General features: G+C 46.1%; 1 protein-coding gene across 1 annotated transcript in view; it reads right to left on the reverse strand.

Moving 5' to 3' along the window:
• Positions 1 to 14,067, reverse strand: part of IGFBP4 (insulin like growth factor binding protein 4) — a 41,606-nt gene that overhangs the window by 25,889 nt on the left and 1,650 nt on the right. The window lies entirely within an intron of this gene.

The following is a 14,067-nucleotide window of genomic DNA, read 5'->3' on the forward strand; positions in this document are numbered from 1 at the left end:
GATGCTGCCTTTAGCATGGTTTTTCCATGCTGAGTTTCAGAAACTCAAGATTCTACTTTCTAATAAAATACCAAAGTCATACCCGCCAACATTTCTCCAATGAAAATTGGGACGTCCTAAGGGAAAATGGGACATTCCGGGATCAAATCAGAAACTGGGACAGCTTCTCTAAATCACGGACGTTCCTGGAAAATAGGGACACTTGGAGGGTCTGCAAAGTGTGGTTCCCAAGCAGGAAGCTATCTACACTCTGCTAATTAATCTCCACAATGTGGCAGTGTAGAGATGACCAACTTTTCAGCAAAAGGAATCGTGTATTTTAGAAGGAGGGAATTGGCAAAAACGTATTTTCAAACCCTGGCAGCATTGAGACATGTCAAACTGGCACAGCATGAAATTCCAACAACTATCAGACGTGCAAGATCTCGAATGGTGGGCCATTCCTGTCAGAGACATACTACTGGCAAGTGGCTCAGTTGTCTTTGCACATTCCAAAAAGTGCACACTTGGCCCTTTTGCAGTGTCAGCAGAAAATCTGGATGTCATACTCAAGTTTCTTCTATGAGAATGCAAAAAATCCCATGGCCAACCTCAGATGACATTTATGGCTACATTTATATGGCGACCCCACCCAGAATCATCTCCCTAAACAACCGCTGCTTGAGTAGTAGACTCCTTGCTAGTAGACTGTCCATCTAGTTTAGATGGCTAAGCACCACCAGCACACCTGCCCTTCATTTAGTTATCAGTAGTTTGTTTTTTTTAAGCCTTATTATGATTATTATGTTAAGGGACGCAGGTGGCGCTGTGGGTTAAAGCCTCAGCGCCTAGGGCTTGCCGATCGAAAGGTCGGTGGTTCGAATCCCTGCGGCGGGGTGCGCTCCTGCTGCTCGGTCCCAGCGCCTGCCAACCTAGCAGTTCGAAAGCACCTCCGGGTGCAAGTAGATAAATAGGGACCGCTTACCAGCGGGAAGGTAAACGGCGTTTCCGTGTGCGGCTCTGGCTCTGGCCAGAGCAGCGATGTCACGCTGGCCACGTGACCCGGAAGTGTCTCCGGACAGCGCTGGCCCCTGGCCTCTTAAGTGAGATGGGCGCACAACCCCAGAGTCTGTCAAGACTGGCCCGTACGGGCAGGGGTACCTTTACCTTTACCTTATGATTATTATGATTATTATCATCATCAATAATAATAATTCATCACATTTTGGCCTGTGCAGATTTGGCTAATATTCACTGGGGAAACAAAGGCCTCAGCCTTTGATTATGAAAGTGGAGGCAGAGTAGAGAGAAAGTCGATCCAGAACAGGTCAGCAGCTGTTTCATCAAAGCCAGCAAGGGAGACCATGCCTGATTGACGGGGAAGAACAAAGGGAAATTAAAACATATTTGGGCTGGTAGAGAGACAGTATTTGTGAAAAAGCACAGAACCAAATTGGTAATACAGTGGTACCTCAGGTTAAGTACTTAATTTGTTCCGGAGGTCCGTACTTAACCTGAAACTGTTCTTAACCTGAAGCACCACTTTAGCTAATGGGGCCTCCTGCTGCCGTCGCGCCGCCGGAGCACGATTTCTGTTCTCATCCTGAAGCAAAGTTCTTAACCTGAAGCACTATTTCTGGGTTAGCGGAGTCTGTAACCTGAAGCGTATGTAACCTGAAGCATATGTAACCTGAGGTACCACTGTACAGGTATCCATACCATGAAAAAGACATAATTCAGTTCCTTCTACTACATCAAGGGTGGAAACCTGCAGCCCTCTAAATGTTGCTGGACTACAGTTCCCATCATCCCATGCCATTGACCATAATGGTTGGGGCTGAGGTAAGTGTGAGTTTTATCATCTGGAAGGCCACTGGTTCCTCAGCCCTGCATTAAAGAAGCATCCCTAATACCTGATAATACTTACAATGGTTAGTAACCACCACAAGAGGGGGACACAGTTAGCTGAAGAATTTTCAAATGTCTTCTTCTGTCACCATCACCAATACCCATTTAAAGGCATGTTTTTAATCTTAATTGGTTGCCTTTGCTTACTGCCAAAGAAAGTGACACAAAGTATTTTTCCCTTTACATCAGACTTGGGTCAGCAACAAGTAGACAAAGAACCTTCTTCCCAAAACACGGGCTTTTTTAAAAAAAAAATCCTAGAAAAACAACCCTCTTGCCAACTTGTGCCTTTAAATCACCTTTGCTCCTTTCCTCCCCCCGGCACCCTCCTCCTTTCCTATCTCTGCCTCCTTCCTCACCACCACTGCCAAGGGCATCGATTACCCTTTGTCACCCTACAAAGGACAGAGCCAAAAATAACAGTTTCAGGAGATTCTGTTCCTGGTAGTGAGGAGACACACGAGGCAAAAATGTTTACTCTCTGGGCTACACATTAACCCACTCACCCAGCAGTGTCTGCTGGGTAGAAAATACAAGCAAGAAATCAGCAGTTTGGTCCAGGAGGATTCCACTCATCCATGTAAAGTTCAGGCATGGCGTTCTAGATCAGCACACTGTCTCGTGTGGCAGCCGGACATCCTAGGGATGTTCATCGCAGGAAATGTCTACAAATCTCTCTTGTCGTTAGACTTTAGAATACAATCTTCTGGCTCTCAAAGGTAGGAGCCACCAATAGACCTATCCCCTCACATATGTATGTATGTATCTATCAAGGAAGGAAGGAAGGAAGGAAGGAAGGAAGGAAGGAAGGGAGGGAGGAAGGGAGGGGAGAGAGAGAAATTATGGTAGCTGCCAACCCTGTTACAATGATTTCTCCACAGAAATCTTTAATAAAAGGCAAAAGATTTATGCGATCTGATGAGAAACCAGGGTACCTTGGTTTCTCCTCAGATCGTTACAATGATTTGAAAATAAAACTGAAATTATATCAATCTATGGTGCAACCACATTTAGAATACTGTGTACAGTTCTGCTCACCTCACCTCAAATTTTTTTTAAAAAAAATTAAATAACATACGGTTTGCAGATCTTAATTAGACCTTACATCTTAAGCGTGTTACATTACCGGTACTCAGTTTAGAGGACAAACTGGAAGGGAAGCAAGCACACAACTTTATTTATTTAGAAAGTTTTATCATACCCTTCATCTTTCCTGAGCCTAGGGCAGGTTGCAGATTATACACGCACAAATAAATATTAATTATTGTTCTATGTTATTATTATTTCCATTGATTTGTTATTATTTTAAATAATAAGATAATGATAATGCAACACTTAGCGCAAAAGAAATAGGTAAAACTGGCAGTCAAATCAGTTAAAATGAACAAAATCAAGGTTTGCTCTTAGCTCTCGTCATTTGTTTGGCAAGAAATCACAAGTAATGATTTGCACACAATGCTAAGAAAACACTGGCTTGTTTTCAGCTTAGGGAAATGAGAAGCATGGCAGGTGCACATATGCATGAGCACAGTTGCTCGTTCATGGCAAGCCACTTTGACATACCACAATGTGCAGTTGAGGTCACTTCTCAATCCCAACAAGTGATGGGAAAGTTTTTCCTGTCCGCTGATGGAGGAAGCCTTTCCGCAGCCTTCATTCTCAAAAAGTGTGGTCCTATGATGCCTCAGCTGTTTCCTGGATGCCTTGTCTTCCCAGTTTCCACTGGAGGCAGGGAAGCCAGTTTCCTGCTGCGATTTCCAGGGTTGCATCCTTTGGGATGCCATGATTTGAACCAAACAAAACCTTCATGATAACTCAAGTCTGAGAAGCAGCTGGGCTTCTGCTCTCTTCGAGCCAAACTTCAGGAAGATATGTGCCCATACACTATCCAGCAAGGAGAAAACAGGGCCATCAAGAAAAGTCATGGGGGAAAGAACCAACAGAGGCCTTCACAATGCCTGCATTATAAGGAAAAAAAATCCCCCATTCCTAGTCAGGACTTCTGAATCTTTTAAGATGCAGTGATTTCAGGTGCAAGGCCAAATTATTTGAGCAAGATGGCATTTTTGTCAAGGCAAACCTGTGCCAAACTGACCCTACGTTTGTGACTTGCACGAAGTGTGTTAGCTAAGCAAATGTTCGTGCATTTCTTATCCTACCATCTGGTGTGGAGCTTGGCATGGTTCTGAAGCCCCATGCCTAGACTAGCAGAAATCACATCCAGAAACTGCCCCCGTTTCTGTGATGCCACCAGGCATTGCCCACTCTGAGCAACTAGAAAGCCAAAAGTCGATTCTCGGGATGCTAACTTCTGCACTCACCTGTATGTTTTCAACTCCCTGGATCCTTAATCCATGAAGACTTTTTGAAAGCCCTTGATCACACATTTCCACACTCAAGGGTACTTAAAGGCAGCCATTTAAGATATATTTTTTCTCAAAGGAAGACGTTGATTTATTGCGTTGAATGATTGGGGTTGTATAGAAGACTTGCAGCCCTCTGGCCAGTTGCCAGTAAAGATTCAGAGGCAAACAGCACATTTCTTTTTGTATGGCGTAATGTGTGTTAGTAAGTAAGAGGGGCTGAATCTAGTGCAAAATGGTCATGAGTCCTCCCCCCCCCCATCATGCATCCTCAGTTCACTGGGACACACATTTGCTTCCATCAGTGGAAGCAAAAAGGGGACAACATAAATAATCAGGAGGTCACACTAATACTCCAATACAAAACTTATTAACTCAGAAGTAATTCTAATTTCAGTAGGGTTCATAAGCTTGTACGTTGTTGAACATTAATTTTTTCATTTAAAAATCTCAGTTGCAGTCTCTAGGTGTGCTTTCAATGCAATGTTAGGTTTCCCCCTGCCTAGAGAACAATACCAGGAAGCATTCTTCGTCAGTCTTAAATAATTGCATGCCTTTAAGAAGATGTTTTTCCCTGATGGAAATGAAGTGATGGGAAATGTCACCTCTTGAACTCTGCTTGTCATCCTGCTCTTTAAAGATGCAGAAGTCCTGGCTAAGAATGGGGGATATTTTTTTTATTAAAACAATTCAGATGCTTTAAGTAAATGAGCCAGTCAACATATTTCTGAATGGTGCGGCAAGTGAAGACACATAAGGGAAACATGGAAGTTAGAAGACATAAGAAGAGGGTTAAATATGTATTTAAAATCATGGGAAGATCCACTGATGTACAAGATCCCATCTTTTTCTTCCATCTTCAGTTAACTACCACATTACAGAAACACATTCCCTAGTCAGTTCTGCTGTTGAAATGTCCCATGGTGGTTAGGCCACTTCTGGATCCAGCCCTCTGGTTTAAATCTTTTAGGATCATCAGTTGCCCTGAAGAGTTTGAGGCTCTTCAGCATTTCAATCTAGAAGTAAAGGTAGCACAAAAGTACACTTAAGTGAGAGAAAGGCTCTCAAACTAGAGTTGCAATGGAGGAGACCATTGCTGGAATCTCAGCTTGCATCTGAAATAGTATGACCTCAATGATGCCCAAGGTAAACCTACCTAATTCACACTTTGCAAAACAATATGTGAACCAAAACACAGCAATCCTTCAAAATTCACCCTTCTCTGAATTTTGCAGTGCAGTTCTCCAACTAAACATTGCTTACAGAAATGTTTGTATTAGGCGAAAGTGCGGATAAAATGCATACATAGAAAATGTGTTACATAGGGGGAAGTCCTTGCAAAAGTGTGTACCTTATTGAAAACTGCTTACAAAAACCTGTTTATTAGGTGAAGTTAACACTAATATGTTGTCAAATTTTCATGATTTTCTTATAAATCAAAAATTGCTGCAGAAGTGTGGATAACTGATTTGATAGATCTAGCCATCCCTACATTCCACACGAGACTGGCCCTACTGTTAGGCAGGGTGGGGCAGCTGCCTTGGGTAGCAGATACGGAGGGAAGGGCAATGAGATGTTGAAGGAGAGCTCTCTATGTTACACAGAGCCCCCTAAGTGTACCTCCTTCCCTCAGGTGTGCTATCCTATCACCAGTGTTGAACTAAGAATCAATTGTTGCTCCAATCTACTTCTCTACATGGAATGGGAGGTGCCATTTTGTCCGCCTCAGGCAGCAAGATGTCTTGAGCCAGCCCTGACTTCACCTCTGTAGGCTCAAATTAATCCAGGACCCTGATGTAGACATTTAAGTTCTTTAACTCATTACATCCAATGAAACTATATGTTGGGAGACTCAGGACAGAAATTTAGCAAGTGATGCCTTCTACACTGTTTAGGTCTGTGCCAATATATAATTTCTGCAGGTTCAGGCTGTTGCTAGAAACATACCAACAGGACCAGCCCTCCCATAAAGCAGAGTGAAGCAGCCACCTTGGTTGGCTGATGCTGCAGAGCAGAGTGGCAGTGGCAAAGTTTTGGAGAAGAGAGGTGCGTGCCGTGTGGCCTGCCCTTTGTCCCCTGAGGTGGCCTGTCGCCCTCAAGTGGATAGAGGATGTTGTTGTGTTGCCAGTGCTGGAATTCAAATTCAAGTGGCTGGCATCTGTACGAGGAATAGGGACTGTTAGCGGCACCACCTTGTCTCTTGCCTCACACTGCCAAGTATCTTGGGCTGCCTCTGAGGCGTAGGTACACACCCCAGAAAGTGGTAACCCTCACCCTCATATTTCACAAATGAACACAGAGTGCCTCCTGTGTATTTGTAACTAAAACTGCTGTGCACACATTGCTGGCTTAAACACAGCGAGGTGGCTCAATTCTCAATTCGGTTCGAAGTCGGTTTGAGGTGGGAATGCATCAAAAGGCAGCATTTCCTGAAGAAGTGACAGGATGGGTGTACCGTGTGGCTAATGTTGTGCAAAACTGTGGTTGGAAACATGCCAGATTCAGAGTAAAGGGTACACAGCCTCACACCAAGAATCACTGCCTGAGAGACCACACAAATCACCAGCAGTTCAGATGAAAGCCTTTTCTGCTTCCCGTGTGCTGTGCTATTTATTTTACCCTGAGGGTGCTTCCAAACCACCTGTTTACCGAGTATTTATCGTGATCTGTTTTGCAAGGAGGGCAGTTAGATGACGTCGTGTCAAAGCAAGTGCTAGCCAATGGCATTTCCCCATCATTTGCCTTTTGGCAAAAGTCTTATCGCTGAGGGAAATGGATTTGCTGAGCAAGACTTCACCATCAGCTATCATGGCAGAGTCTGAATTTGTTGGTAGGTCCCACCCCCCAAGAGCAAAAGCCTGGAAGCGCCCTGAATCTACAATAGCCCATACCCTCCGACATTCCTCAAGTGAAAATAGGGACATATCTCACTCCCCCACTCCGCAACTGACCCTCCTCAACCCCCCCCCCATTTTTTGCCGTCCCCCTGCCAAGAATTTCCTGTCAGAAGAAGGGTGAATACTACTAGCACTACATCAACGAGACCGAGCACACATGCCTTCCACTGTCCTGAGGAAACCCCTTAATCCTGATTTTATTATTTGTAGATTTACCAAAAGAAAAACACACACCATAAATACATTTTAGAAAGGGGTAAGTTTAGACGCAAAGCATTAAAAATAATAATTCAAGATTCCTTGTGCTCCACTCCTCTCCCCCTTTCTTCACGCCCTACTCTCTGTTTGCTTCTCAGAGCCGGCGCATCATGCAGAGCTGGGCCTTGGTGGCAGCAGCCATAGCCACTACGAGCTGCCCAAGGGAGGAGGCCATCAGCAGTGGCTATGGAGAGGCAATGGGATGCTCCCTTTCTTCCACTCAGGACAAGGGCCGGCTCATCCTCCTTCCTGAGCTCAAAGGCAACAGCACTGGCGGGGGAAATGGGGACATTTCAGAATCAAATCAGAAGCCGGGATGGCTTTCATAATTCTGGAACGGTCCCTGGAAAATTGGGACACTTGGAAAGGTATGATAGCCGCTGCATCTGAAGCAGTTTGTGTTAATAAGCTGGCCATAGGGGTCAAGGCTGGGGCTGGGGTTGGAGCTGCGAGAGCTTGAAGTTTAATATAATGTTCCACCCTGCCATGGATCAGATGGTACTCACCGCAGAATCAAAACACATTCAGCAACCTTAACACTCTAGGGTGTGTTGGCAGAAACTAAGGTAGTGTACATGTGAGCACTCTACCAGCACGTTCTTTTAAAGGTATCCCTTCCCTCAAGGCATAGCAGAGAGACAGCAATTTGCCAGGGACAAGTACCAGGAAATATGGAGTGACCTTGATAAAATGCAGAGAGTAGGAGCATCTAGCAACCTCCTGTTGTCAATCCCTCCTTAATCTCCTTGCATCCTGATTGATAATGGATGGTCCTTACACCAGGCAGTTCATGCTAAAGGGGAAAGTGAACTCAGTTACTTGATCCCCAGGCCACACATAGGGAATAAATTGCATTTCCTACCCAAAGGCTCATATACAAATCTGCCTTGCAAACAAGGACTCTTATGGTCTGCTTTTTGATTTATACTAGAAAGGCAGAGTTGGGAAAGAACCACGAGGGTCATCTCCTCTGATCTTGATTTGGTTTGGTATTTGCATTTCACTTCTCCAACAACAAGGTTGAACTCAAGGTGGTTTTCCAAGGAGCTCAAGATGTTAAATACAGGAAGGCTGCAACTTACGTGCAACTTATGCGCATTTAACTTCAACTTTATGCACTTGGCAAAATAAATGAATAAAAGGGGTTGGAAAGGAGGTGGGCATTTGGGAGGGGGAAGACTTTGGCATTCCCACCCACTGGAGTGGACAGGACATGGTGAGAACGACCCTGAAATGAATGCAATTCATTCTGTGGTATGTAAGGTACACTGCAATTACAGCATACAGACAATTTCATCTGACTTCCCAGTAGCCTACCAAGTTTTATTATTTTTTGCTGCTTGTGCGACACTTGGTGTATGTTACCATCAGTGGTGGACAGCCAGAGTCTAAGCTTACATAACCTCCAACATTTCCCCGATGAAAATAGGGACGGCCTCCCATTCCGTAATGATAACTTTACTATTTATACCCCACATATCTTACTGGGTTGCCCTTGCCACTCTGTGCAGCTTCCAGCATATATAAAAATAAAACCTTTTATTTTTAAAAAAAACTTCAGGATTGACTTCAGACGGCTCAGGGGTTGAATAACTTCATACCCTCCAACAATGCTACAAAGAAAATAGGGACAACTTAAGGCGCAAAGGAGGGACGCGGGTGGCACTGTGGGTTAAACCACAGAGCCTAGGGCTTGCCAATCAGAAGGTCGGCAGTTTGAATCCCTGCAACAGGGTGAGCTCCTGTTGCTCGGTCCCTGCTCCTGCCAACCTAGCAGTTCGAAAGCACATCAAAGTACAAGTAGATAAATAGGTACTGCTCCGGCGGGAAGGTAAACGGCGTTTCCGTGTGCTGCTCTGGTTCGCCAGAAGCAGCTTGGTCATGCTGGCCACATGACCCGGAAACTGTCTGCGGACAAACACTGGCTCCCTCGGCCAATAAAGCGAGATGAGCGCCGCAACCCCAGAGTCGGTCACGACTGGACCTAATGGTCAGGGGTCCCTTTACCTTTAAGGTAAAGTGGGACATTCAGGGATCAAATCAGAAACCGGGACGGCTTCTTTAAATCAGGAAAGTCCCTGGAAAATAGAGGTTCTTGGAGGATCTGAGCTTAATGGTATTTTGAGAGGAGCTAGACGGCCATGCATATTCTCCTCCATTTGCAAGGCACACAGCTGAACACTTCCTCCGCTGCCAAACTGTGCTTTATAACTAGTTCTGTGTCCATGGCAAGTTAATACAACAACAAAAACTTAACTAGAGAGCCAGTTTGCCAACAGTGATTTAAAAAAAGGAGTCTTCTGAGCGGAGTGTATGCATTGTCAATTAAACATCTAGTATGTGGCCCCTTAGGGACGCAGGTGGCGCTGTGGGTTACAGCCTCAGCGCCTAGGACTTGCCGATCGAAAGGTCGGCGGTTCGAATCCCTGCGGCGGGGTGCGCTCCCGCTGCTCAGTCCCAGCGCCTGCCAACCTTGCAGTTCTAAAGCACCTCCGGGTGCAAGTAGATAAATAGGGACCGCTTACCAGCGGGAAGGTAAACAGCGTTTCCGTGTGCGGCTCTGGCTCTGGCTCTGGCTCTGGCCAGAGCAGCGATGTCACGCTGGCCACGTGACCCGGAAGTGTCTCCGGACAGCGCTGGCCCCTGGCCTCTTAAGTGAGATGGGCGCACAACCCCAGAGTCTGTCAAGACTGGCCCGTAAGGGCAGGGGTACCTTTACCTTTACTATGTGGCACCTTAAAAAGAAACCGCTGTGACCAAGGAAGCCAGTTCCTGGACAGCAGCTGACTCAGAGGTGTGGCCTGGCTGGGTTAGTTACTGCTGGGTGCAGGCTCCCAAGCCTCATCAAGAATAAAGTTTGAATTTGCATTGATGCAGCTTGTGGAGAGTTCATACAGGAGACGACAACCGTGACCTTCACACAGAGCAACACAACAAACCTGCCACCTGTGGATTTCAATACTGAAAGCACAGCAGAGAACCAGACAAGATGGAAGGAGTTAATGGATCTGGCATTTGCAGGCCCAGAGGCAGGTAGGTGGTCTGCATTCTGGCCCCCCACCCCAGTCAAGCTTCTTATTTGCTTATATGTGTTGGGCCAAAGGGCAGGGATATCTGCACAGCATAGATTTCCAGCAGCCAACTTACAGAAATTGAAGTTCAGACATTGGAGCCAACTCCTAGGGTCGAGGCCCCTTCCCCCCCCCCCCCCGAGACCCCCAAAGTTGATGGGAATTGCCATTCAAATAGTGAGTGTGTGTGGTCTTGTGGTTGGAAGGACACAGGTGGAGCTGTGGTCTAAACCACTGAGCCTCTTGGGCTTGCCATTCAGAAGGTCGGCGGTTCAAATCCCAGTGATGGGGTGAGCTCCCGTTGCTCGGTCCCAGCTCCTGCCAACCTAGCAGTTCAAAAGCACGCCAGTGCAAGTAGATAAATAGGTACCACTGTGGCGGGAAGGTTAAAAGTGTTTCCGTACGCTCTGGTTTCCATCACAGTGTTCTGTTGTGCCAGAAGCTGTTTAGTCATGCTGGCCACGTGACCTGGAAAGCTGTCTGTGGACAAACACCAGCTCCCTCGGCCTGAAAGCCAGATGAGCGGCGCACCCCATAGTTGCCTTTGACAGGACTTAACCGTCGATGGGTCCTTTACCTTTACCTTGTGATTGATTATGTAGTGTGGGGCTTACCTGGGACCCGCAATATTTTATTCAAGTTGGTACCCCTGTGTTCCAACATTTTGTACGGTAATTTTTTCAATAGAAACACTGTGGGTTTTTGAAAAACACACAGAACCATAGAACTGTAGAGTTGGGAAGGAACTAAAAGGTCATTGTCCACCCCCTGAAGGAATTACTGATGTCCATCTGCTCTCCGTTTAGAAACCTCCAATGAAGGAGAGTCCACCACCTTCCAAGGTAGCCCATTCCACTGTCTAACAGCTCTGTCAGAAAGTTATTCCTGGTGTTTAGTCAGACACTCCTTTAGTGTAATTTGAATCCATTGGTTTGGGTCCTACCCTCTGGGGCAGCGGAAAACAATCTTGTGCCATCTTCCGTGCAACAGGTATTTGAAGAAAGCTGTCCTATGCCTTTCAGTGTCCTCTTTCCCAGGCTAAACATACCCAAGTCCCTCAACCGTTCCTCATAAGGCTTGGTTTCCACCTTGGTCTCCCTCCTCTGCACACGTTCTATCTTGTCAATTGCCTTCTTAAACTGTGGTGCCCAGAACTGGACACAGGACTCCAGGCATACACGAGATCCCTTAGTATGGTATTTCTTTGTATGTCACTGAAAATGTAGCACATTTAAAGGTAGCCCTGACCGTTAGGTCCAGTCGCGGACAACTCTGGGGTTGCGGTGCTCATCTCGCTTTACTGGCCGAAGGAGCCAACGTACAGCTTCTGTGTCATGTGGCCAGCATGACTAAGCAGCTTCTGGCCAACCAGAACAGCGCACAAAAATGCTGTTTACCTTCCCGCCGAAGTGGTACCTATTTATCTACTTGCACTGGCATGCTTTCAAACTGCTAGGTTGGGAGAAGCTGGGACCGAGCAACGGGAGCTCACTCCGTTGTGAGGATTCGAACCGCCAACCTTCTGATTGGCAAGCCTTAGGCTCTGTGGTTTAGACCACAATGCCACCCGCGTACATTAAATGTAGCACATTTAAAGCCCATTAATCCAAGGTTGCCAACTGACTCTCATGTCAGCCCCATAGCTGTGCCTTTTAGTGGATGGATCAGTCGCAATTAGGAGATGATATTCTCCCTCTCTACGCTGAGGAAGTATCACTTGCCAGTGGCTGCCTGTCAAGCTTCTGGCTGCTCGTAAAGGCAGAAGAGCTGACCAGGTGGATTGGGCCAGGCCACTGTTGCAGAACCTGTCACTTGCAGCCATGTACGTTCTTAGAACACCAGCCAATGGTTTTGCTTCCAGACAGGAGCCTTCCAGCACTAACCGTTCTCTTATTTCCCAGTATTTGCTGAATGCTGCAATCGCAATGTGCCTTGCACAGCATAGAATGAATCACATCCTTTCAGTGCCTTCTCCACCCCAAACATCTCACCACCATGCCCTGTCCACTCCAGTTGGTGCAGAGTAAGGCTTCACCTCGATTGCCTCTCCTCTCTTCCCACCCCCCTCCAAAGTGTTTTTTTTTTTAACTTTCTGGGCATATGCAGGTATAGGAACCAACTCATAGGAGCCGAGGGGTCTTCAACTCCCCTCTAAAATATTTGATGGGCATTGCCATTCAAATGGTGTGCATGCACCGCATCATGTGATCGATTATGAAGGTGGGGCTTACTTGCCCCCACCCCACACAAAAATTTTGTTCAAGTTGGCACCCCTGTATGTAGGTGTGGGTACACCTTTCTGTACCAGTATGTGCACTGGTTATGTTTTTTCTACAGAATGATTGCACAATAGTGAAACATTTAGATATCACTCACATGACTTCTAACACCATTCTTTGTGCATCTCGAAGGTTTGTGCATTGCTTCTCAAAAAAAATGGGTATGAGAGTTATGGGGTGGCAAAGAGGGAATACAAACCAAATTTCTTCACTGAAATTTCTTTCCTCCCAGTTTCAAAGGAAGAAAAAAACATCATTTGTCACTTTATCTCCAAGATCAACCTTCCATTCTTTCTCTCTTTAAGGTTGTGGCTCTATGCAGCAGAAATAGGTGGTCCTGATTGACACTAACACTCCAAGACATTCCGGGTCAGAGGCACTGAACAGTCATGGCTGAATACTATTTACATGCCCTTGACGTGTGTGGTCTGCAACTTCTTGGCACAGCCTACGCTCGAGAAAGGTTTTGTATTGGCATGTTTGCATATCGGATCAGTGCACTGAAACAGTTGTTACTGGGGCAATTAGACGTGAAGGACTTATGCTAACACTGAAGCAGAGATGTTTTGTGTGGAAATAAAACAATTAAAAAAATATTCTGGGATTTTCTTTTTTTTAAAAAAGAAAAGAAAACCCCCTACATAGAATCATAGAACTGTAAAGGGTCCTAAGAGTCATTTGGTCCAACCTGCTGCTACAAGGCTGCAGCCTCAGTTACCCCTTATGTACTTTAGGCTGCAGTCCTCTGTACATGCAAATTACCTGGGAACCCGTTCCCACTGAATTTGAGCGTGTCCGAGTTAGATGTGTACAAGATTTCCCTGCACGCCTCCCTTTCGTAGCTGAAAGGAAAAGGAAGCTGAAATCTACACAGGCGCATCTGATCTCCATTAGGAGATCTTTAGGAAACAACTTCAAATAAAGTGACAAATCACCTTCTTGTCCAATACTGGAGGGTGTGGATGCACTGCACTGGCGGAGGAAGAGGAGTGCAGGGGGAGCGCACCACCTCTGGCAGTGCGATCCCGGTGGGGTGCCATCATGGCTGACCCCCCGCCTGCACTGGGTGCCACGCACCCGGGACGTGCACCAGCTCCGCCCCTGCCTGCTCTCCGCCCCCCGGTGCCAGAGCATGAGGCTCCACCACTGGGTGGATGATAGGAAGGCTGGAAAAGCCTCCTGTTAGATATTGTGGGGTTCAGTGCTCTTTGTACCTGCAAGCTTTTCCACAGTGTCTATGCGTCATGGTCAGCATCAAAACATCAGCGTTTTCCCTCCTATATATTTTCAAATAATTTTTATTAGTAAGTAA

The sequence above is a fragment of the Podarcis cretensis genome (assembly GCF_951804945.1).
Source record: "Podarcis cretensis genome assembly, chromosome: 13".
Lineage (NCBI taxonomy): Eukaryota > Metazoa > Chordata > Lepidosauria > Squamata > Lacertidae > Podarcis > Podarcis cretensis.